The sequence below is a fragment of the Salvelinus sp. IW2-2015 genome, linkage group LG14, assembly GCF_002910315.2.
Source record: "Salvelinus sp. IW2-2015 linkage group LG14, ASM291031v2, whole genome shotgun sequence".
Taxonomy (NCBI): Eukaryota; Metazoa; Chordata; class Actinopteri; order Salmoniformes; family Salmonidae; genus Salvelinus; species Salvelinus sp. IW2-2015.
In genome coordinates this window covers 52104053-52131220 of record NC_036854.1, presented here as the reverse complement: position 1 = coordinate 52131220, position 27168 = coordinate 52104053, and the positions used below count along the sequence as shown (strand labels likewise).

The following is a 27168-nucleotide window of genomic DNA, read 5'->3' as shown; positions in this document are numbered from 1 at the left end:
AATAGGTGCCCTTCTTTGCGAGCATTGAAAACCTCCCTAGTCTTTGTGTTGAATCGTTGTTTGAAATTCACTGCTCGACTGACGGACCTTACAGATAATTGTATGTGTGGGGGTACAGATACGAGGTAGTCATTCAAAAATCATGTTAAACACTATTATTGCACACAGAGTGAGTCCATGCAACTTATGTGACTTGTTAAGCACATTTTTACTCCTGAACTTATTTAACCTTGCCATAACAACAGGATTAAATACTAATTGATTCAAGACATTTCATCTTTTCATTTTTTGAAAAACAGAGAGCCAAATTTCAGAAAACATAATTCCACTTTGACATGATGGGGTATTGTGTGTAGGCCAGTGACCAAAAAAATCCAAATGTAATCCTTTTTAAATTCAGGCAGTAAAGCATACATATTTTTTTTTAAGTCAAAGGGAGTGAATACTTAATTTTTGTCTTTTTATTTACCCCTTTTTTCTCCCCAATTCCGTGGTATCCAATTGGTAGTTAGTCTTGTCTCATCGCTGCAACTCCTGTACGGACTCAGGCGAGGCAAAGGTTGAGAGCCGTGTGTCCTCTGAAACAGAATCCAACCAAGCCGCACTGCTTCTTGACAATGCCCACTTAACCCGGAAGCCAGCCACACCAATGTGTCGGAGGAAACACTGTACACCTGGCAACCGTGTCAGCATGCACTGTGCCTGGCCCTCCACAGGAGTCACTAGTGCGCGATGGGACAAGGACATCCCTGCCAGCCAAACCCTCCCCTAACCTGGACGACGCTGGGCCAATTGTGCGCCGCCCCATGGGTCTCCTGGTTGCGGCCGGCTGCGACAGAGCTTGGACTCAAACCCAGAATCTTTCTGAAGGCAARGTACATGATTACATTGTGTATGTTTATTCATACAGTAATTATTATTCACTWTGTCCTCACCTGGGATTTGAACTCACYARCGCTTGGTTCACAGCATRCTGTTCTTCCTGCTACACCACCATGRCTGTGTCAATGATTGATTTCACCTGTATTTCTACACTTTGGATTTCAAAGTACATTCAGTTTTGGGGCAGTCCCGTTAGATCCATTATATACTGCTTACAGACARGTTATATAGGCATAGTTCATAGCGTTGGTTCTGGCATGTGTCTGMCACCGTATCCTATCTTAACTTATAGAACATATTCTGGGCGTTCTGCCAGATGGTCCTAAGGAGGGGATCATGTCGCCCCCACTCATATCTTTACCAAGCACAAGCAGGAATCAATGGATTATTTATGACAATAAGACAAAGTTAACATTTTCAAGGCTCTCTTCACAGGATACAATTTTCCATCACATTCCATCCTCTTATCACTTGTGTGATAACAATCARTATATTTTAAGGTAAGCATTACATTTTAGCTTCTATATCAAAATACATCATCATAATAAAGGTTATATTTAATTTAACGGGAGTTAATCTAATTTCATACATAATCATAATACTGAAGATAAAATCTACAATCAAAGTAGTAATCATCGCATAAAACCCCAGACACTTTCAAACCCTTCATTCTGGGTTGTACAATCCAACTTGCAAAACTATGGTTTTAAAACCTTCGCTTCATTACACAATTTKATTTATGGATTCTGACAAAGACATTTCAACCTGGCGCTTTTGTTGCGAGTGGCATGTTAATGACAGATCGGTATCGCAATGCATTTCTAGTCTAAAGTACTATACTTTTCGCAGTGTGCAGACCTCCACAATCATAAACAATTTGTGATAAATCAATTACAGGCACGGTTGACAACCCCCCTTCCTCCCGGCACTCATTCTTCTGGCGTTCCAGTTCGTCCTCCCAATGGCACATGTTCAAAGTGGATGGCCATGGATAATGTCCCGATTTCTCTCACCTGAGCCGCCACTGTCCTTTACGGTCCATTATGTCTTTGCCCATTTTCCTACCAGTACACCAGCAGCATGAGAGAAGTTTGGACGGGATCTCTCTCCATGCTCACTCCACGTGGACTCATGTCACACTCCTGAGAGAAAAGGAATGAGAGAAAAGGCAGTTGATAGCTTCGACTGGATGCTGTGTACAGGTTGCTGGCTCAGACGCAGGTCTCACGSTAGAAGTGGTGAAGGACCATAGTGAACACCATTGTAGCCATTACTTCAGCCGGTTAGAGGGGGTGAGGTTCACACTGTTCTCGGTCAAATTATACCTTCCATGCATCTAGATACCATCTGTGGTCACCTACGCCATAACCTCGAGAGAGGACAGACCAAAACAACAGTTTACAAATTATTACTATTACCAATATTCTTAATACAAATGTCTAAGATAAATGTCAAAGAGAATAACAGCAAAGTTGAAAAAATAAATCCACAAATTGGCTTATACTCCCTTATCACCTTGGCGATCTCACCACAGGGTTACAGGGTCAGAGAGTCAGAGGGCTAATCCTTAGGGAAAAATCTAGACCATTCAGCAGACCCAATCTGGTGAGATTTGTATTGAAGCAAGACAAAATCAAACAGGCAACACAATAGGTAGCGGCAGGTAACCTAGTGGTTAGAGGGTTAAGCCAGTAYCCGAAAGGTTGCCAGATCGAATCTCCGAACTGACAAATTAAAAATCTGTCGTTCTGCCCCTGAAAAAGGCAGTTAACCCACTGTTCCTAGACCGTCATTGTAAATAAGAATTTATTCTTAACTGACTTGCCTAGTTAAATAAAGGTAAATATATACACATTTTAAAAACAGCAATACACTTCTTCATATAAAACTAGAGGTGGGGAAAACTACAATCCACTTGGAGTAACTGTCAACCATTACCAACATATATTTTTTCCTTTTACAGGTAGGCATTTCCCCTGCCTGTTAAATCAAAATAACAAGTAAAATTAGAATTATAACTCTTGATAACTCCATAAGGAAATAATTGTATCCCATAAGGTAATGGTAAAATAGACTAGAGAAAGGTGTCCCTCATTCAGGGGCAGCGTTCTCTCTCTGTCCTTCTCGAGGTCCGAATCACACATAGGACTATTGCGAAATTATAAACTTCTTCCTAATTATTAGTGTTCACATAGCCCATTTTTTTTTTTTATCTCACCCAATGTTTTTAGATATGGCATGGGTCCCCAGATCCTCAAAAGGTTCTACAGCTGGACCATCGAAAGCATCCTGATCAGTTGCATCACCGCCTGGTATGGCAACTGCTTGGCATCTGACCATAAGGCGCTACAGAGGGCAGTGCGTACAGCCCAGTACATTACTGGGACCAAGCTTCCTGCTATCCAGGACCTATATACTAGGCGGTGTCAGAGGAAGGCCCCAATTTTTTTGTTGTGGTTAGAGCATTGYACTAGTAACCGAAAGGTTGCAAGATCGAATCCCTGAGCTGACAAGGTAATCATCTGTCGTTCTGCCTCTGAACAAGGCAGTTAACCCACTGTTCCTAGGCCATCATTGAAAATAAGAATTTGTTCTTAACTGGCTTGCCTAGTTAAATAAAGGTAAAATTAAAAAAATRAAATGTGACAAATAAAATTTGATTAGACTGAATGTCTCTTGTCTTTCTAGTGAGGGTGATCAAGCCTCACCAGAAAGTCAGAACAGAGGTTAGAGGTCATTCAACCCTTTTAATTAACTTKTTTGGGACAGGGGGACAGTATTGAGTAGCTTGGATAAAAAGGTGCCCAGAGTAAACTGCCTGCTACTCTGTCCTAAAAGCTAGAATATGCATATWATTAGAAMATGTGGATAGAGCACACTCTGAAGTTTCTAAAACTGTTTGAATMATGTATGTGAGTATAACAGAACTCATATGGCAGGCAAAAACCTGAGAAAAAATCCAACCAGGAAGTGGGAAATCMGAGGTTTGTAGTGTTTCAACTCTTTGCCTATCCAAGATACAGTGGAAATGGGGTCATGTTGCACTTCCTAAGGCTTCCACTAGATGTCAACAGTCTATAGAACCTTGTTTGATGCTTCTACTATAAAGGAGGGGGGAATGAGAGGGGATTGAGTCAGAGYTCTGGCAGAGTGCCACGAGCTGGTCACGAGCTGGTCATGCGCATTCACATGAGAGGTAGCTTGCGTTCCATCGCATTTCTGAAGACAAAGGGATTCWCCGGTTGGAACATTATTGAAGATTTATGATAAAAACATCCTAAAGATTGATTCTATACTTAGTTTGACATTTTTCTACAGACTGTAATATGCCTTTTCGTCTGAACTTTCGCCTGGACCTGCCAGCGCGTCGTCAGTTTGGATTGTGTACTAAACGCGCGAACAAAAGGAGGTGTTTGGARGTAAATTATGGACTTTATCGAACAAATCAAACATTTATTGTGGAACTGGGATTCCTGGGAGTGCATTCTGATGAAGATCATCAAAGGTAAGGGAATATTTATAATGCTATTTCTGACTTTGTTGACTCCACAACATGGCGGCTATCTCTTTGGCTTGCTGGGCTCTGAGCGCTGTACTCAGATTATTGCATGGTGTGCTTTTTCAGTAAAGCTTCTTTGAAATCTGACACAGCGGTTGCATTAAGGAGAAGTTTATCTAAAGTTCCATGCATAACACATGTATTTTCATCAACATTTATAATGAGTATTTCTGTAAATTGATGTGGCTCTCTGCAAAATCACCAGATGTTTTGGAAGCAAAACATTACTGAACGTAACGCGCCAATGTAAACTGAGATTTTTGGATATCAATATGAACTTTATCGAACAAAACATACATGTATTGTGTAACATGAAGTCCTATGAGTGTCATCTGATGAAGATCATCAAAGGTRAGTGATTCATTTTATCTCTATTTATGCTTTTTGTGACTCCTCTCTTTGGCTGGAAAAAGGGCTGTGTTTTTCTGTGGTTATGTACTGACCTAATATAATAATTTGGTGTGCTTTCGTCGTAAAGCCTTTTTGAAATCTGACATGTTGGCTGGATTCACAACAAGTGTAGCTTTAAGTTAGTGTATTGCATGTGTGATTTCATGAAAGTGACATTTTTATAGTAATTTATTTGAATTTGACGCTCTGCATTTTCACTGGATGTTTGTTACGCTAGCGACGCTAGCGTCCCACATATCCCAGAGAGGTGAGTGTTTCTTTCCCTGTACCTCAGACATTATTTTAAGATATGTCAAACATTTTATGTATCAGGTTTACATTGGGTTTTTCAGTACATTTCTTATCAAGAGACTTTACATGTGTGCAACCAAAACTACTAGCTTAAGTGAGATTTCATGACTTGTAAAACCATGACCAGAGAGAGACTGTCAAGGAATACAGCAAAGAGKTGCTGTTTTTATGAGTGAGTTCATGTCTAGGTTTATATACAACACCATCGCAAAAAATAAAACACATTTCTCCCTACTTCCACTCGCGCTGCAGCTGTAATGAATGAGTAGCCAAGTCTATCGATGGCCTTGCGTTTTTATTATTCTTAGCAGCTCATCATGTCTATTTTAATATCAATGAATATTTTACTTTCTCTGGTCATAGGAGAAACATTCATTTGTACATGAGGCAGATGAGGTGCGACTCAAGTTTCGCCATCAGGTGGAAGACGGTGACCCCTCTCTGGTCCGTCTCACCGGATGAAAGGAAGGCGAGAGCAGGGACCGTGATAGGCGGAACCTCTGCTGCTCTCTCCCTCCGCTGATACTAATGCCGTGTTCAAAATACTGTGAACTCTGAAGTCGGAAGTTGGAGATTTACGTGTGTTCGAGAGAACTGGGAACTCTGGGGGGAAAATCGAGATCCGACTGGGAAAAATCTTTGGCACAGTCATTCAACTCGGAAACTATTTTCTAGTGCTCCAACTTTCCGACCTGAAGATCACTAATGTCATGATTTGACTTCATGTTCCCAGTTGCCTTCAAAGCATCATGACCATCAGATGKAGGTACCATCAGTCAAAATAAAAAATAACATTTTTTCAATTCATGCTCAGCTGTGCCTCGCTCGAGTTTTGAAATATAATATGGTCTGAGAAGAACAATATTGCCAGGCATCTAGCCAATACGCTGTGATGTATTAGGCCTACTGCACAAACCTCATTCCTACAGAACTGTTTTTAGTAGGTTAATGTTACATTTTTGAAGTCATGTTTGAAAAAAATTATGAATGGTAGATCTCTGCTTGCTTTTTGACTGCGAAAGGGATCTTGACTCAGAAAATGTTGGTGACCACTGGTTTACGCCATTGTCCAGGGTCAAAGCTAGAAAAGGGGAAACCAGATGGGACTCTCATTGGAAAACCTTGCTTAGACAAAACAGCCAAGCATATGACACTGTATCTTCTACACTATATATTCTATTCCCTCTAATACGCTTTACACCGTGCTGCGCACACCACACAGATGGCACTCAAAGAGTGAAGTCTGGTTAACAACTAAATAATGCTCGGGGTTTGCACATTGCCATCTCAGCGTTTTCCGGTAGTAAGGTTAAGTGAAGCCTGTTCATTGTGTATACTGTGGTCCTCGCAGGGTCTGGCTAAAAGACACTCACCTGGGATTATCCATAGACCCATTAGTTAATAACCTTCACAATAAACCGCTCTTAAGCCCACCACTCCCACCATGGAACATGGTTGCGTCCCAAATGGCACCTTATTTCCCTACATAGTCCACTTCTTTTGACCAGAGCCCTATGGGCCCTGGTCCCCATTTGCGACACAAGCCATATTTCCCCTCCACAATCAATCAGCATTTAGTGTGCGGAGGTTGGTGACTCGTTGATCAGTCGTGTGCATTAAATTGGTCCTGTAAGTTGTAAGATCTGCTCCAGCTAATCACAAAATCATGTGGATGCAGATTGTGAGCGTTTTCAGTGACTAAAATAACATACAGTATTTCTGTTTAGGTTTCAACTTTAGAGTGTTAATTGCTTAAGTCTAATTTAAAACCATTGTGTTTTTTTTCTGTGTTTAGAACGTGGCTGGAATTCAATAGAACCCTCCATGGATATGTTTACTCAGTATCTTGGTTTACAAACTACTCCCCGTGTGCCCCCCGAACACTTCTTATTCTGAAAACCGTAAGCATCTACCTTTGAGGGTAATCACCTGGTAGATGCCTTACAAAACCACTGTTATAGCACAGACAGACCAACTGGCCCATACAAAGAAAAAAAWGACATTTAAAATATATTTGTTGCAACAAAAAAAATTGGGATACCTGTTAAATATATAAAATTGGCCGGATAATGTATTTTTGTTTTTTATGTATTTGATATAGATTTTAAATACATTCCAACATATATTAAGGAATGTATTTAAAATGATATCACAACATATGTTAAATGCATTGGAAAATGTATTTCATGTATTTCAAAATACATTCTGAAATACATTAAATAATTATTTACTGATATATTTGATTTTAAAATATATTTGGAAATATTTTGTGAAATATACATGCATTTACAGTTTTTCCCAATTGTTTACACACTAAAATTGGAACTTGAAATGCAATCACCGAAACCTGAAACTCGTGTACCAAATCCCTAAACCAAGTCTGCAAAATTGCAAGCACAATTCCTGCTTTACACTCAGTTTTCAATTCTATATCACACTTTTTGCAAAACACTACACACAGCTCTCTACATTAGACACAACATTCAAAATTAAAATATCTTTAGACCCTTTGGAAAGCAACGCCAATCACAATGCCAAGCTCTATATACCAATTGGCAACACCCACTCCTCACAGGTGTAAATACTAGTTGCTAAATTGTTCACTTAGAAATCAGAGCATTAGCACTATTAAAGGCCACAGACGAGCTCTCCTGTTTTGGAGGAAAATGGAAATCAATGGTAAAGCAAGAACTAGAGGTGGAGTGAAAGTAAGAAGAGGAAGGGGAGGACAAGGAAGGACAGTTGAARTGACCATGAATTGAGTATGAGGGAGGCTGGGCAGAGAGTTCAGGCAAACCTTAGCCACTACATGGTTGCATCTATCATCCYTACATTCAGAAATGAGAACRGGTAAGTTACCTACKATCTACACTATGCTCTTTATGTATATATACTGTAGTATACTGCAGTCCGACATTTCAGTAGGCCTATATTACTCAGTGATTGTTGGCCAATGTTACAGTAAGGAGACCGCTATTGTGAACATGGTGGTGGCAAACAATACCATTAGACTACGAGAAATCCAGAACCACATAACTGCAGACAACACAATATTCAATAACATTCACCAGGTGGGCTTGTCTACATTGGACCGTGTATTACAGCGCGACCGAATCCGGATGAAACAGGTCTACAGGGTGGCATTTGAACGAAACTCAGAGAGGGTTAAAGAACAGCGCTATGAATATGTGCAAATAAGTACTATACTGTGAATTTACTATTAGCACTGTACAGACACATTACAGTACTGTAATCCAGTGTACTGTGCCTCACCATATTGACTGCTCTAGGTCTACGTCACATATTGTCTTGTTGTCTGTTTCAGAGAGTCTTGGAGCTGGATGCTGCTGCAATTCAGCACGTTTACATTTACATGGATGAGGCTGGCTTCAACCTAGCCAAAAGAATGGGACGGGCACGGAACATTATTGGCCACCATGCCATTGTGAATGTCCCTGGACAGTGTGGAGGGAATATCACCATGTGCGCAGCCGTTAGCCAGCAAGGCGTCCTCCATCACCATGCCAAACTTGGTCCCTACAACACCGCCATTCTCATCACATTCCTGGACACACTACATGGCATCCTCATTCCAGCCGAGCAGAGGGGTGGACCAGAGCAGCCCAGGTATGTTGTCATCTGGGACAACATGAGTTTCCACTGAGCTGCTCTGGTCCGCAACTGGTTCATCGACCACCCACAATTTATTGTGTAACACTGATGGGATATTGTGTAAAACTGAAAATACAAAAGGCATAAAYCTACTGATGGGATATTCATAGTAGTGTTTTGTGTTGAGCARGTCAGTGTGTTGTTGGTTGGTAGACAGATCTATTCATATGACGCGTGTGTCATTTTGATYCAAAAAAAAAACATTTTGGAAAGAGAAAACAGTTTTGAATGCAGTGTTTGCTTTTGCTAGAGATTTGTAGAGTTTTGTGTTTATGGTTTTGTGTTTAGAGTTTTGGGAAAATGTTAGATGCACTATTGTAAAGTGGTTGTTCCACTGGATTTCATAAGGTGAATGCACCAATTTGTAAGTCGCTCTGGATAAGAGCGTCTGCTAAATGACTTAAATGTAAATGTAAATGTAAAATGGTCCAAAGATTCAGCAAACGTGTGTAAACAATCGTGGAAAACTGTAAATGTATTTTTTTACAGAATGAAACTATGGCAAATATAAAAAATAATTGCTAAATCATATCTGACTCGTTTCAGAAAACTAGGCGTATGTCGCAAGTCGCAACTTCACAGGAGAGACATTTAATGTACATTTTTTTAATCAAAATGCGTTTTTTGTAAGAAATGCCTTCTGGCACATTTMAACTTTCATTTGCCTTAATAACAAACTTGTATGCCATCTGTAAATACGAACAAAGTTGTTAAATTACGAGCCTAGTTGGTTTAGCCACAGAAAAAGACAGGAACCTTGGCTGAGATAATGAATGGAATGGCCATGCCGAGAGATGAGTTTTGGATTGGTCTGCCGTGTAGCATCTTCTATCTATAAAATGAGCTGCTTGTTATGTGTAGATAATCCTTCCTACTGCAGTTTTTTTCAAAATATATAACGTTAGCCATGGAGAACTGCAAATGTGTTGCTAATGCTCTCAATAACATTGCTGCCCTGAATTTATCAGGCGCTATCGACAAAGGTCAGTGGGGAAAAGTTGTGATGGACTACTTTCAAGAGGACATCCGGACATCCGTACCATGCGGACTCTCTCTGACTCTGAAAATAAATCAGACGATGACGAAATAAAATATTGAAGAAGATATTGTAGAGTCTTCTGATGACAGTGATGGGGAAGAAACGGCGATCAACAGTGTTGTTGTCATGGAAGAAGTTGACAAGAGTTTTGAAATCAGTGCAATGTCTGGTAGAAGCAGAGTATGATAAGGAGAATACAATTCTGGAGTTTGATTCCAAATGCAGAGAGAGTTGAATAGAGAACACAGAAGGCTGTTGTATAAAACACCTGTCTCGGGATTACATTTTAAAACTAAGCGCAACCATGGCATCCATGACAGAGAGGGAGAAAGATCTGATGATTCTTATGGAATTGCACACGGTCAGTGTGAACCAGAGTGACTTGACACAATGGGCCAAGCAAGCTGTACAAACAAAACGGGAACAACACAGGATGTTTTATTTAATGAATGGGGTTGCAGTCTGCCGTGAAGCGTTTATCCATGTATGTGGGTAAGAGTCTAGCTACAGTTTCAAATATTATACGTTTCTAATTTTGTCAAAGTTGTTTTCATTGCAAGTTAAAGCTTACTGTTAGCTAGCTGATGTTAGGTGGCTGGCTCTCTAGCTAACATTAGCGTTAAGTCTATGATCTGTGTAGTAATATTATCTCAGAAAGCTATTTGCATTGTTAGTTATAGCCTAATGTTAGCTAGCTAACTAGCTGACATTGAACCTATTTGGTTAACTTTAGCTTGCGGAGACAATCGGTTTGTATTGCTGGTACTCTATGGATTGGGTTTATGGTTCATTGTTTAGCTAGCTGGCTAGCTAGCTACATGTCTAAACGAAAGACCCCAAGTTAAAGCGTACTGTTAGCTAGCTAGCTGACGTTAGATGGCTGGCTCGCTAGCTAACATTACGTGTATGATCTGTGTAGTAATATTATCTCAGCAAGCTGTTTGCATTGCTAGTTAAAGCCCAATGTTAGCTAGCTAACATTTAACCTATTTTGTTCACTTTAGCTAGCTATGACAATCGGTTTGTATTGCTAGTACTCTATGGATTGGGATTATGGTTCATTGTTTAGCTAGCTAGCTACACGTTTAAACAAGACTCCACTTCGCAAGATGATTACATGACCCATCAAGTTAGCCAGGTGTGTCTGACGGTCATTACGGCTATCTATTGTATAAAAATGCTAAAATATTGGTGTCTGGAATTTGTCTTTAAGCATCAGTAGAACACGCCTGACTTCCCTCCACCAGTCATACAAGCAGAATGGTCTAATGCCTCCCATCAAAAAGAGAGCTGGCCCAAGCGAGCACAGGTTACACCTGAAGCATGAGGACTTGCAACGAGTTATGAACTTCATCAACAACTACGCAGAGGATAATGCAATAGTATTACCAGGATGCCACCCAGGACACACTTTGATGGAAAACTGCCATCTCATGTAACAAAAGCAGCGGTTTGGTGTCTCAAAAAGGAATCGATGACAACACTTAGTATGTCTTCTGATGAAGAGTCACGGGAACAGGGTCTTGATGATTCTGCTGCAAATTGAGCACAATACACAAATGTAGAATTTCATTTAAAGTAAGCAGCGCCCACATCTCAACTGGGGAAAAGTATCCAGATACAGTGACTTGGCTAGATATTCCCAAAGGGAAACCACTTTCACAAGTGCAAAGGGAAGCCCCCTTTACAACAATGTTTCCCACAAACTGCAACTGGCCGTATGTAGTAGCATTACTAGCGCTAAAATAGCGATTTAGAAGTTAGCTCCGGCTGGAGGAATGAAGCACATGCAATCTTAAATCAGTCAACTGACGTGTTTCACAAGTGAACACATGGAGTGAACAAGACAAGTTCATCGCAAGCTTGTGGTGAACTTTCCCAGTTGGACAACGTTTTGACTGCAAGGATTCGCTTTCGACTACTTGCTAGCAAAGGTAACGAACACTTTTCATTAATGTTACATTTTCTGTCACATTTCTCCGTTATTTCTATATCCTAATTGTAAAAAAAAAAAGTGAATAAAATCTAACAAATGGTTTGTGTTGATAATCGTTGCATGAAAGCAATAATTATACTGAAACACACCCGTGGTAACTTGCTGTTTTTCTTTTTTTTTTATTAACATTGTAGAGCATTTCTCCCTTTACACCTCAAATAATATGATGGGCAAGTTCAGGTACCTTCAAACTGGTGAGCAGCTGACCCATGTGACGAAGAGGACTGGGGACCTGTTCAGATCAAAGTTAWGCATAGTTATTTGTCCTATACATCTGAGTTCACAGCCAAACTATTTCAGCATTCCTTCAAAAAACACATAACATTATTAGTTCTTAAGCATATTATGTGATATACTTCATTACATTCAGTACATAAGAGGCACTTACCCCCAGCAGAGAGTGACAAAGATAGTATAGAAGATACTGTTGCAAATTGTGCAAATGAAATGTAGGTTGTGAAAATTAGACTTATACTTTGTATGAACAATTCATTGCCAAGAAATTAAATATTGCATATACTTTTTTTTGTGTGTGGAATCAACCCTTTTTTGGGTGAATTTGGGGGTCTTTGACGCTGGTGGGTGCTGGTTATGATCAGTGTCAGACTCCTCAGAGTCGATCACATTTAGGATTTCGCCTGGGAATGACAGCAAGCATGAAGTTTTCAGAGTAGTAGTGTTGAGATTCCTTTTATTTCAAACACTAAATCTTACTTTCTCTTCCTTTGGTGAGACTCCAGCTCTGTTTCCAGGCCTTTGCCCTAACCATGAGATTTCTCATATGAATCTGAAAACATCACGAAACAGGAGTTTATCAGTTAATCTGTAAAACGAGACATTTAGTATGTTAATATTCAGTTAACGTACTCACTCTGTCTTCAGTAATTGAATTGAATACACCTCCCATGTATCAATGTCTGGCCGTTTGTGCAACATCACTGCCTTCCTTAACCTCTCTTGGCTCTTGTATGGAGGCCAATAACATTTGTCCTTGGTGCACCAGGTTTTTGCATCTTCGTTCGGGAAATTAACCACAGCAAACATGGTACTGTGAACAAAAAAGCAAATAAGGGAATTCAATTAGATTTGTTTACTCAAACATTTTAATAATAGTAACATCTAATTGTAGGAGTTTAAGAAAATCCCTTCAAGTAAATAATACATAATAATAATAATAATGTCTGTAATGTCTTTTACTGACAATTTACCTTGAAACGAGCTAACGGGAAAACAAAAAATATATATATTGTRGAGTAATGGCATCCCAGCAAAGCCCTCTTTGCACGGAAGTAGAGGGGATATGCGGAAAGGTCTGTCTTGTTCCTAAATGTTTTGTACACAATCAAAGTGTCTCCATGTTCCTCCACCAGCAGGTTTTGCACTAGAACAACTTCCTTGTTCCTCAACTGGACAGTTATTCCCAGTGAACATCTGTACAGAGAAGTGAGTGAACTGCATTTTTTTATACTGCTATTTCACTGTTAGACCATTTGGGACTGGGCCATTGTCATGGCCGCTCTTTCAGACAGCCTCCGTATAACCTGCTCTAAAGACTTGTTTGGTTTTCTTATCATTCTTTTTAACTGGCCAAGAAAATTGTTGATGGGGAAGCAAGAGATATTGTCAAGAACGCCAAATGCTCATGCTTCATGGCTGAGATGGGTTAGGCAATGCATGTTATATGTTATGTTTTCCTTCCCATACAGGCAGCTGCAGTGGTCCACAAACAAAACCAGGATGTTTCCGGCATAGTCTGCGTGGTCTGCACACAAGGACACACRTAGGAAGATGGTCATAGCAACTGCAAGCAACATTAAGTTTTCATACATCACCCTTGGAATATTCCCTTATAAACAGTGTTCAAGAGAAATGTACAGAACTCAGTTGCCTTCCAACGGTCAGACTCATTCAGTGATCTGGGTTTTCTGTTGATTTCTGATGGAGTGTGAGGTCTTAGGTCAGGTGCATCAAAGCTGAGACTGAGAGACCGATAAACAGCTTCCATCTCCAGGCCATCAGACTTAAAACAGCCGGCCTCCGTCCGGTACTCTGCCCTGAACCTTAATAGTCACTGTCACTAGCCGACCACCACCCAGTACTCTACCCTGCAACTTAGAGATTGCAGCCCTATCTTCATAGTCATTGAACACTTATCACTTGAATAATGTTTACATACTGTTTTACCCACTTATATGTATATACTGTATTCAGACCCATTGACATTTTCCACATTATTTACGTTACAGCCTTATTCTAAAATATATATTTATTTTTAATCCTCGGCAAATCTACAAACAATACCCCATATTGACAAAGCGAAAACAGTTTTTAGGAATCTTTGCAAATATATAAAAAAAATAAAAACAGAAATCCCATATTTACTTAAGTATTCAATCCCTTTGCTATGATATTCGAAATTGAGCTCAAGTGCATCCTGTTTCCATTGATCTCCTTGAGATGTTTCTACAACTTGATTGGAGTCCACCTGTGGTAAATTCAGTTGATTGGACATGATTTGGAAAGGCACACACCTGTCTATATAAGGTCCCACAGTTGACAGTGCATGTCAGAGCAAAAACCAAGCCATGAGGTTAAATTAATTGTCCGTAGAGCTCTGAAACAGGATTGTGTCGAGGCACAGACCTGAGGAAGGTTACAAAAAAAATTCTGCAGCATTGAAGGTCCCCAACAACACAGTGGCCTCCATCATTCTTAAATGGAAGAAGTTTGGAACCACCAAGACTCTTCCTAGAGCTGGCCGCCCAGCCAAACTGAGCAATCGGMGGAGAAGGGCCTTGGTCAGAGAGGTGACGAAGAAGCCAATGGTCACTCTGACAGAGCTCTAGAGTTCCTCTGTGGAGATGGGAGAACCTTACAGAAGGACAACCATCTCGGCAGCATCCCACCAATCAGGCATTTATGGTAGAGTGGCCAGATTGAAGCCACTCCTCCAGTAAAGGCCCACTTGGAGTTTGCCAAAAGGCACCTGAAGACTCTCAGAACATATAAAACCAATTTCTCTGATTTGATAAAACCAATATAGAACTCTGCCCTGAATGCCAAGCGTCACGTCTGGAGGAAACCTGGCACCATCCCTACGGTGAAGCATAGTGGTGGCAGCATCATGTTGTGGGGATGTTTTTCAGCGGCAGGGACTGGGAGACTAGTCAGATTCAAGGCAAAGATAAACGGAGCAAGGTACAGAAAGATCCTTGATGAAAACCTGCTCCAGAGTGCTCAMGTCCTCAGACTGGGGGCGAAGGTTCACCTTCCAACAGGACAACGACCCAAAGCCCACAGCCAAGACAAAGCAGGAGTGACTTTGGGACAAGTCTCTGAATGTCCTTGAATGGCCCAGCCAGAGCCCGGACTTGAACCCGATCTCTGGAGAGATCCACATCCAACCTGATAGAGCTTGAGAGGATCTGCAGAGAAGAATGGGAGAAACTCCCCAAATACAGGTGTGCCAAGCTTGTAGTGCATTACACAAGAAGAATCAATGCTGTAATCGCTGCCAATGGTGCTTCAACAAAGTACTGAGTAAACTCTTTGCACACTTATGTAAATGTATATTTCAGTTGTTCATTTTTATAAATGAGCAAAAATAATTTTTACCTGTTTTTGGTTTGTCATTATGGTGTATTGTGTGTAGATTGATGAGGGGGGAAAACGATTTAATCAATTTTAGAATTAGTCTGTAAAACATATAGAACTATTTAAAAATACACCGTAAAATGTATATCATAAGTATAAGCTAGAAGTAAAAGCCTAAGTGTTGTCCATTAGTTTACTCCAATTAGGGGAGGGGTGGTATATATATATGTGTGTGTGTGTGTGTGTGTGTGTGTGTGTGTGTGTGTGTGTGTGTGTGTGTGTGTATGTGTGTATGTATGTATAAATATATGCACACACACACACATATATAGATACAGTACCAGTCAAAAGTTTGGATACACCTACTCATTTCAAGGGTTTTTCTACATTGTATAGTGAAGACATCAAAACTATGAAATAACACATATGGAATCATGCGTAAGTCGCTCTGGATAAGAGCGTCTGCTAAATGACTTAAATGTAAATGTAACGCAAAAAATGCTCAACAAATCGAAATATATTTTAGATTCTTCAAAATAGCCACCCTTTGCCTTGATGAGAGCATTGCACACTCTTGGCATTCTCTCAACCAGCTTCATGAGGAATGCTTTTCCAACATTCTTGAAGGAGCTCCCACATATGCTGAGCACTTGTTGGCTGCTTTTTCTTCACTCTGCGGTCCAACTCATCCCAAACCATCTCAATTGGGTTGAGGTCCGGTGATTGTGGAGACCAGGTCATCTGATGCAGCACTCCATCACTCTCCTTGGTCAAATAGCCCTTACACAGCCTGGAGGTGTTTTTGGGGTCATTGTCCTGTTGAAAACAAATGATTGTCCCATTAAGCACAAATCAGACGGGATGGCGTATCGCTGCAGAATTCTGTGGTAGCCATGCTGGTTAAGTGTGCCTTGAATTCTAAATAAATCAGTGTCATCCGCAAAGCACCCCCACACCATCATACCTCCTCCTCCATGCTTCACTGTGGGAACCACACATGCAGAGATGATCCGTTCAGCTACTCTGCGTCTCACAAAAACACAGCGATTGGAACCAAAAATCAAATTTGGACTCATCAGACCAAAGGAATGATTTCCACCGGTCTAATGTCKATTGCTCGTGTTTCTTGGCCCAAGCAAGTCTCTTCTTATTGGTGTCCATTAGTAGTGGTTTCTTTGCAGCAGTTCGAACATGAAGGCCTGATTCACACAGTCTCCTCTGAACAGTTGATGTTGAGATGTGTCTGTTACTTGAACTCTGTGAAGCATTTATTTGGGCTGCAATTTCTGAGGCTGGTAACTCTAATGAACTTATCTTCTGCAGCAGAGGTAACTCTGGATCCTCCTTTCCTGTGGCGGACTTCATGGGAGCCAGTTTCATCTTAGCGCTTGATGAATAGCGGTTCTTGCGATTGCACTTGAAACTTTCAAAGTTCTTGAAGTTTTCCGGATTGACTGACCTTCATGTCTTAAATTAATGATGGACTGTCATTTCACTTTGCTTATTTGAGCTGTTCTTGACATAAAATGGACTGGTCTTTTTCGAAATAGGGCTATCTTCTGTATACCACCCCTATCATGTCATAACACAACTGATTGGCTGAAACGCATTAAGGAAAGAAATTCCACAAATTAACTTTTAACAAGGCACACCTGTTAATTGAAATGCATTACAGGTGACTACCTCATGAAGCTGACTGAGAGAACGCCAAGAGTGTGCAAAGCTGTCATCAAGGCAAAGTGTGGCTACTTTGAAGAATTTCAAATATAAAATAAATGTGGATTTGTTTAACACTTTTTTTGTTATTACATGATTCAATGTGTGTTATTTCATTGTTTTGATGTCTTCACTATTAATCTACAATGTAGAAAATAGTAAAAATAAAGGAAAACTCTTGAATGAGTAGGTGTTCTAATACTTTTGACCGGTAGTGTATATTTACAAAAATATATATATGGGGGACTGGAAWTGATGCAGACAATTACATTGATGGAAGCTACAATCTATCTGCACCAAGCTGCACCATTTATAGAGTATGACATACGCTTAGAAAGTATTTGTGAATAATTCATGCAGTGCTTATGAAGCCTTTATATATGCTATTTATATATGCTATTATAAAGCCTTTATAAGTTGTACTGTTTAAAGTGGGACCGGATATAAGATGGTTTCAGGCAGGGCCTCACGTGTAACTGCTCCATGTGACATACCTGCTTTTGACCAGACCTGGGTTCAAATACTATTTCAAATATTTTAATTAGTTTCACATACATTCAAAGTAAGTATTCAGATATAGTTTATGTTAAAAGACAAGTAGTTGGATATTTTTATGTATTTGGAAATACACTTGGAAAGTATTTCAAAATACACCGGCTCAGATACACTCCCATGTGTTTGAAAATAGTATTTGAAATAAGTATTCGAAAATACTCTCAAATATAATTTTGTTGAATATGTATATATATTATTTTACCAGATAGTCAAATGTTATTCATGGATTAGTATACATCCAAAAAGGCCAGAGGAGTTTCAAGGGGTTCACATAGCTTTCTCAGGGGGTGAAGTGGCTTCCTGCTGGGGGGCTATAAGGGGCTGGTGGGCAGATTTACGACCTGGTACTGAGAAGTAGAAGCCTTTAGGCAGGATGTTCTGAGGAACCGGATGAATGGAGGTCTATGAGTGTGTTTCATTCACCCTTAATCTAGTGGTAATGTGTACCCCACAAGGACGATTGTTTTACATAGGACATCATGTACTAGTTCAAAGGGAGGACTGGTGGGACACATACAACAAATGTCATTTGAAAAGGATAAATTGCCCTTCTAAAGCTAAAACTATAGAATCTTCTCCTAACTGATAGAAGTGCTATGTACTTTGCCCAACCTCCCTCGGAATGTCTCTCTCAGTGAGTCAGCGACCGTACCKTGTACTGTACACTTCCCAGTCACCAGGGTGGCAGCTGTGGTGGTCCCAGGCCCAGAGCCATTGAGTTATTTCGGGGCAACCAGGACCCAGTAATGAGATGCATACTTGTGTGTGTCGCCGGAACACAGAGTCCCTTCTTGTACACTGCGGTTCTGCTCTGCAGCCCTCCCCACGGGCTTACAGAACCAGCCATTCACAGCCTTAGATCCCAGGATTCAGTGTTACACTGCAGCACATGATACACACCCGCCTACCAACTCTCTAATCAGCCCTATTTACACATGCGGTGACAAATAAAACAGACATTTAATCTCTGAGGGCTTTTAGGAGCAAACAAAGACTATCATCTATTTATTCAATTTGGATCATAATTTAGGGTTACTGTCGTAACCTCGGTTCTCTTATAATAGGAGTGAGATGAATTACATTGAGATTTGCTCAGAATCACTAATCGGGTAAGAACCAATCACACACGTCTGTCGAAGCAAATAAGGTGAGCCCCTCTAATTATAAGGTGCCACTCGCTCACCCTCTGATCATTCTTGAGCATGCATCTCTTCTTTGCGCTCTTGGATGCAGGGAAATGCTGTGATACATCTCACTCTTATAATCAGACAACCCTACAGTAACCCTACATTCTCTTTTCAAATACTAATTTTGATGTGTCACATTGGGATATTGCCAACTCCCGTATTGTAGACATGCTCTCCGAAGCCAGGTAGTCCCAACATATCAACCCTCAGAAGCTACGACACTGAGGACAGTATGCGCCAACAAAGGTGCAGTGTTGTCCAGTCGGTAGAACCTTATACATGTATGAGGGGAGGCCAAACATTCCACATTATGAATCTCTTGTAAGGAGATGCTTTTGAACAGTGCCCAAATGGTAGCCATACCTCTGGTGGAGTGAGCTCTCAGGCCCTCCTGGGGCTGTAAACCCTTGCTATCATAGGCCAATATATTAGCCTTTATTATCCAATGGGAAAGCCGTTGACGAGAGAGGGTATTTGGTATTGGTATTTTATTAGGATCCCCATTAGCTGTTGCAAAAGCAGCAGCTACTCTTCCTCGGGTCCACACAAAACATGAAACATAATACAGAATGACATAATACAGAACATCATTAGACAAGAACAGAACTACATACATTTTTAAAAAGGCACACGTAGCCTATATATCAATGCATACACACAAACCATCTAGGTCAAATAGGGGAGAGGCATTGTGCCGTGAGGTGATGCTTTATCTGTTTTTTGAAACCAGGTTTGCTGTTTATTTGAGCAATATGAGATGGAAGTTCCATGCAATAAGTGCTCGATATAATACTGTACGTTTTCTTGAATTTGTTCTGGATTTGGGGGCTATGAAAAGACCCCTGGTGGCATGTCTGGTGGGATAAGTGTGTGTGTGTCAGAGCTGTGTGTAAGTTGACTATGCAAACAATTTGGTATTTTTAACACATGAATGTTTCTTACAAAAAGAAGAAGTGACGCAGTCAGTCTCTCCTCAACTCTTAGCCAAGAGAGACTGGCATGCATAGTATTTGTATCAGCCCTCTGATTAGAATTAAGAGCAAAACATGCCGCTCTGTTCTGGGCCAGATACAGCTTAACTAGGTCTTTCCTTGCAGCGCTGGACCACCCAACTGGACAATAATCGAGATTAGACAAAACTAGAGCCTGCAGAACTTGCTTTTTGGAGTGTGGTGTCAAAAAAGCAGAGCATCTCTTTATTACGGCTAGACCTCTCCCCATCTTTGCAACCATTAAATTCTATATGTTTTGACCATGACATTTGCAATCTTAAGGTAACGCCAAGTAATTAGTCTCCTCAACTGGTTCAACAGCCACACCATTCATTACCAGATTCCTAGGTCTAGAACTTAAGGAATTATTTGTACCAAATACAATGCTCTTAGTTTTAGAGATGTTCAGGACCAGTTAATTACTGGCCATCCATTCCAAAACAGACAGCAACTCTTGTTAACTTCTTATGGCTGCAGGGGCAGCATTGAGTAGCTTGGATAAAAGGTGCACAGAGGTCCCAGAGTAAACGCCTGCTCCTCAGTCATAGTTGCTAATATATGCATATTATATTACGTATTGGATAGAAAACACTCTGAAACTGTTTGAATTAGTCTGTGAGTAACAGAACTCAATATGGCAGGCAAAAATCTGAGAAAAATCCAAACAGGAAGTGGAAATTCTGAGGCTGGTCGAGTTTCAACCAAGATCCCATTGAAATCACAGCGAGATATGAATGAGTATTCACTTCCTACGCTTCCACTAGATGTCAACAGTCTGTATAACTTTGTCTGATGACTCTACTGTGAAGGGGGGGGGGGGCGAATGAGAGGAGAATTAGTCACCACTGCCATGAGGTGACATTCTTTGACCATGTGCGTTCACATGAGAGGGAGCTCCGTCCATCGTCATCTGAAGTCATGTAATTCTCCGGTTGAACGTTATTCAAGATTTATGTTAACAACATTCTAAAGATGATTCAACACATCGTTTGAACATGTTCTACTACTGTTACAGAACTTTTGGACATTTCGTCAGGTTTTAGTGAACGCGCTTCGTGACTTTGAATTGTTTACCAAGTAGCTAATTGGACATAAATAACGACATTATCGAACAAATCAAGCATTATTGTGGACTGGGATTCCTGAGAGTGCATTCTGATGAAGATCATCAAAGGTAAGGGAATATTTGTAATTTTTGGTTTCTGTTGACTCCAACATGGCGGCAATTTGACTATTGTTTTTGACGCCGTCTCAGATTATTGCATGGTTTGCTTTTTCCGTAAAGTTTTTTTGAAATCTGACACAGCGGTTGCATTAAGGAGGGTATATCTATAATTCCATGTGTATAACTTGTATTATCACTACATTTATGATGAGTATTTCTGTTGAAACGATGTGCTATGCAAAATCACTGGATGTTTTTGAACTATGAATGTAACGCGCCAATGTAAACTCAGATTTTTTATATAAATATAAACTTATCAAACAAAATACATGTATTGTGTAACATAAGTCCTATGAGTTCATCTGATGAAGATCATCAAAGGATAGTGATTCATTTTATTCTCTATTGTGCTTTTGTGACTCCTATCTTTGGCTGGAAAAAGGCTCTGCTTATTGTGGTTTGGTGTGACCTAACAGAATTGTTTGTGGTGCTTTTGCCGTGAAAAGCATATTTGAAATCGGACACCTTGATGGAATTAACAACAAGATGACCTTTAAATGGTATAAACCACATGTATGTCTGAGGAATTTTAATTATGAGATTTTTTTTTTGATTTTTGGCACCTGCACTTTCACTGGCTGTTGTCATACGATCCCGTTACGGGATTGCAGCCATAAGGAAGGGTTTCAGTGACTTCATTAGCTGTGGTTGCTGATGCGTATATGGTTGAATCATCAGCATACAGTACAGGACACACATGCTTTGTTTAATTCCAGTGGCAGGTCATTGGTAAAAATAGAAAATAGTTGAGGCCCTAGAGAGCTGCCCTGCGGTACACCACACTTTACCACACTTTACAATTTTTTCCAACAGTTTGCTAAGAGCTGGCAGCAAGCTTATAGGTCTGCTGTTAGAACCAGTAAAGGCCGCTTTACCACTCTTGGGTAGCGGAATTATTTTTGCTTCCCTCCAGGCCTGAGGACAGACTTTCCTCTAGGCTCAGATTAAAAATATGACAGATATGAGTGGCTATAGAGTCAGCTACCATCCTCAGTAGCTTTCCATCTAAGTTGTCAATGCCAGAAGGTTTGTCATTATTGATTGTTAACAATAATTTTTCCACCTCTCCCACACCAACTTTACATAATTCAAATTTTCACTGCTTTCCTTTCATTATTTGTTTTTTTATGCATGAATATAATTTRTCACTGTCTTTCGTGGTCATTTCCTGCCAACATTTTCCCACTTTGAAAAAAATAATTAAAATAATTGGCAACATCAAATGGTTTTGTGATGAATAAGCCATCTGATTCGATGAAAGATGGAGTTGAATTTGTCTTTCTGCCCATATTTTCATTTAAAGTACTCAAGTTTTTCCCCCATCAATCTTTATATCATTGATCTTGGCTTCATAATACAGTTTATTCTTCTTTTGTTGAGTTTAGTCACATCATTTCTCAATTTGCAGTAAGTAAGCCAGTCAGATGTGTAGCCAGACTTATTAGCCACTCCTTTTGCCCCATCTCTTTCAACCATACAGATTTTCAATTCCTCATCAATCCATGGAGCCTTAACAGTTCTAACAGTCAGTTTCTTAACAGGTGCATGTTTATCAATAATTGGAAGAAGCAATTTAATAAATTCATCAAGTGCAGCGTCTGGATGCTCCTCATTAATCACATCAGACCAACAAATATTTTAACATCATCCACATAAGAGTCACACTAAAATCTTTTGTATGATCTCTTATACACTATTTTAGGCCCAYCTGTTGGAACTTTGGCTTTCCTGGACATAGCCACTATATTTTGATCACTGCATCCAATGGGTACGGATATAGCTTTAAAACAAAGTTCTACAGCATTAGTAAAAATGTGATCGATACATGTGGATGATCTTGATCCTGTAGTGTTTGTAAACACCCTGGTAAACTGATTAATAATTTGAACCAGATTACAGGTACTGGTTACAGTAAGAAGCTTCCTCTTGAGTGGACAGCTTGATGAAAACCAGTCAATATTKAAGTCCCCAAGAAAGTAGACCTCTCWGTTTACATCATATACACTATCAAGCATTTCACACACACATGATTTAGATACTGACTGTTAGCACTTGGTGGCCTATAGCCACACCCCAAAAGAAAAGGCTTTAGATGTGCCAAGGGAACCTGCAACCACAACACTTCAATAACACTTGACATATTCATAAGCAAGGCTCTGAATATATACAGCAACACCTCCCCCATAAGCATTTCTGTCTCTTCTATAAATGTTATATCCTTGTATTGCTACTGATGTGTCATCAAATGAAGTATCTAAGTGAGTCTCAGAATTGGCTAATATATGAATGTTATCTGATGTTAGCAAGTTAATGATTTCATGAACCATATTTCTAAGGCTACATATATTAATATGGGCTATTTTCAACCCTTTCCTGTGTAGCTTATCAGAGATAGACATAATATGGAAAAGGGCAGACAAAGCATGAGAATAAAAGATACATTCAGCAGTCCATTAATCAATTGGTGTGTGTGTGTGCTGCAGGGTTGAGGCTACGAACCCATAGGCRTGGCTCTCTCATCCCTTCCAGGCTTCTGGGAGGGAGGGTGGACAATGAGCCTGTCGTAGCAGATATACGCAATGTCCCCACGCGCTCTGGCAGCTTTCATGACTGGGATCAGTTCTTTCCTCTTCTGGCGCACAGCTTCAGGATAGTCCTCGTTGAGGAAGATATACGTTCCTCTCAAGTTCTTGGCTCTTTTCCACCTCAACCTTCCTGTGGTCCATCTTAAATTTCTCAGAGATCATTTCCCTCACTTTGTCCTCAGACTCCATCGAGGTCTCATGTGGAGATTCTGCAATTCCGTCCACAACCATGTTGTTTCGCCTTGATTGTCCCTCGAGAGTCTGATTTATCAGTCATTGTTATCATGGATTCACACGCAGAACTGATGTCCTCTCTCAATGACTTACAGATTGCTGTCATCTTGCCGTTCTCCTATTTCAACTCGTCGAGKTGACCCTGGGAGAACTGCAAACTGGACCTGGGAGGCGACCAAGAAACGAAGAGTTGGTTGCTCTAGCGTAATGCTCTAGTTGTATCCAAGTACATGAGCAAAGCGTGTACTGGACATAAATGGCGGAGACGCTCTTCTTCCATTGAAGTGAAGGGCGGTGGATGGAAAGCCACAAGCACTAAGGCTAGACAATTATAATTGTCGCTGACCTTAGGCATAATGGCGGAGTTAGCCAGCAGGGTTACCTTGGAAAACTCTGGGGCAAACTGTAGGCACGAATGGTGGACTGACAGTGCCTGCAGCTCACTCATATTTCATCTCCATGCTTTCCAGCGGCMCAAAAGGCTGCTGTGAAATAGCCTCAAGCACAATAGACAGYTCCCAAGACAGGGCTAATGGCTTGGAGACTGGGCGTAAGCGACGCTCTCCCTTCATGAAACAACATAAGAGGGTGTTTCCCTACTGTGTTATTGTCAAAGCCTATATGAKAGGCCGAGATAGCAACTAAATAGACCTTAACAGCAGAGAAYGCCTTCCGTCTGTCCAAAACGTCCTGCAAGAAGCATAAAACCTTAGATACAGAGCATTGGTAAGGACTGATTGGTTTGGGGTCACACTAATGTGCATTTTTGAGAAGTGAAGGGGTCTTGGCACTCTGGATAGTCTCAATGACGTTGAGGGGCAAGGCTGTCACATCCAGATTCATCCTTTCAGGGGCCAGCCCAGAGGACCATGGATGAGTGTGAAAAATCTCTCTGTTCGCTTGGGTCAGAAAATCCCTGCGTAWCGGCATTTGCCAGGSCTCGTCATAAAGCAGGGGAATGATRGCCGCTAACAAGAGCTTCCCTGGCRACCGAGGGGCTACCAAGATGAGGGATAAGCTTTGTTCCCTTACTCTGACTAGAGTGGAGAGTGTGAGGCATAGAGGAGGAAAAGCATAGAGCAGCACATCTACCACCAGTGGTGCGTGTCCTGCTTTCGCAGAGAACAGTGGGCAGTGGACGTGTTTGTGTGATGCGAAGAGAAATACGGTGGCTCGACCGTATATCTCCTGTATCTGGTTCAGCACTCGGGGATGGAGTCTCCAATCCCTGTGTGGAGGATTCCCTCTGGACAAGTCCACTCTCACATTCAGTATGTCTGGGAATAATATAGATTCAGAGAGCAAGTGCCACCCTGGCAGTTGATGTATGCCAGCACAGTCCTATTGTTTGTCCTGACCAGGATGTGACAATTCCGAAAGGAAGGGCATAAATTGTCTCATGAAGCGGAACACTGTCAGCAGTTCAAGGTATTTTATATGAGCGAGGTGCAATTGTGGGGACACACTCCATTTACTACTCTTCCCTCGTAGACTGCYCCCCACCCTGTGAGTGACTCGTCTATCGTCACCACCTTCCTCGTTGATAATACCCCTATGGGAGTGCCAGAAACGAAGATCAAGGGGCTCTTCCAGTGACGGAGAGCCGAGAGACATTCTGAGGTTACCTTTATCTTTCGATTGAGGTGACCTCATGTCAACAGACATTGGGCAGACAATAGTCCAAGTGGTATTACTGAGATGGTGGATGCCATCAACCCCAGCGCTTGGGGGCACGTTCTGAGCGTGACTGAGCTCCACTGTGGAACAGGGAGAGGCACTGTTGGAATGACATGATGCAGCCGTCCGACAGTGTACCCGATAAGAGAGCTAGTCAGTAGCTAGCCAAGTCTCAGTAGCTAGCCAAGTCTCAGTAGCTAGCCAAGTCTCAGTAGCTAGCCAAGTCTCAGTAGCTAGCCGACCCTAGCTACCACCGAAAACTTAGTGAGTAGAAAAAGTAAAAGAGCTAATTCTACACAAAGCAAAACTTTCCTTTCGGTCAGTTGGTCAACACAAAGGGCGAGAGCTGAACAATCCTGCATTCGGCTGCGTTAACCTCGCGATTCGCCTGAGAACATATGCAAGAAGACAGGGATCAAGTCGTGCTGAGGAGAGCCTCAAAAGAGTAGTGCTCTTCGCAAGGAAGAGAGGTGAAAATTAAGCAGAGGGTGTGCCTTTATTCACCACTCAACCTGTCTGTCTTAGACAGACGTGTGTGACTGGTTCTTCCCCGTTTAGTGATTCTGAGCTAATCTCAATGGAATACATCAAAACTAGTATTTGAAAGAGAACTGAGCTTTACTGAGCTTTTTGGGAAACTCAATAGGGGGTTATTTCCCACGAGTCGTTCAACAGGAAGAGACTCATGAAAAGTTGAATTATCCAGTTGTCTAATTTGGTAGACAAAGACAGAATTTGAGGTCCTATCTACACTTCCTTCAAGATCCAACATGATTGTCCCACAATCATCCTAAAATCATTCATTCATTCACATAATGTGTGCTGTTTTCACAGTCTTCTAAACTGAAAGAATGCACCCAGTCAACCTTGTTGGTGGTACATGTCCAATTTGTGTGAGTTCGGCTCCTCTTTGGATACAACTATCATTTGTGGATGCACATGATTCTATGATGCTCTTCCAAAGCTAGTCATCCTGGACAAAAAGCACCATATTAGATGAGAGACAGTGCACGCCAACGCCCTGCAAATTATAAGCTTTTATCCGATTGTGGTTTCTCTGAGAAAGAAAAGAGGTTGAGGCTTCAGCTGTTCCCGGGGCTAACGTCACAAGGCATGCTGTTTCTCAGATCTTTCTCTTTGACAATGACACCACAGCTATGTCAGAAACCCAGAGAGCGAGTGGGAGGTAAGACTGGCTCTGCACACACTGGTTGGCTCCACAGTGTCTCAGACTACCCAGAAATGTAATGGCAACTATCCCTAAGACATCTCAATTCACAATGAATGAGTGAATCAATCATTTTCAAATGACGCAAACCATTATTGGATCAAAAGTGATGCATCAACTAGCTCAATTGTGGTATCATGAATCTGTCCATGTGTCAGCCCAGTCACATAAAACAAAAAGGCACTAAAATATAATGTTGCTATGCTAGTGGTTTAACAACTGTCACTCCTGCCCTCATTCTGAAATCACATCACCATTCTAAAGAGTGGTATCAAAATACTGAGTTACATTTAACTATGCATTGACATTTGTCAACATTACATTT

General features: G+C 40.9%; 1 long non-coding RNA gene across 1 annotated transcript in view; it reads right to left on the bottom strand.

Moving 5' to 3' along the window:
• Positions 1 to 478: 478 nt before the first annotated feature.
• The window catches only part of LOC111973234 (uncharacterized), a 59611-nt gene continuing 32921 nt past the window's right edge, over positions 479 to 27168 (bottom strand). Inside the window, exons 2-4 of the long non-coding RNA XR_002878531.2 lie at positions 12722 to 12898; positions 12035 to 12637; positions 479 to 2024 (exon numbers count right to left, since the gene is read on the bottom strand). This is a non-coding gene — a long non-coding RNA (uncharacterized lncRNA). The remainder of the gene's footprint in view (positions 2025 to 12034; positions 12638 to 12721; positions 12899 to 27168) is intronic.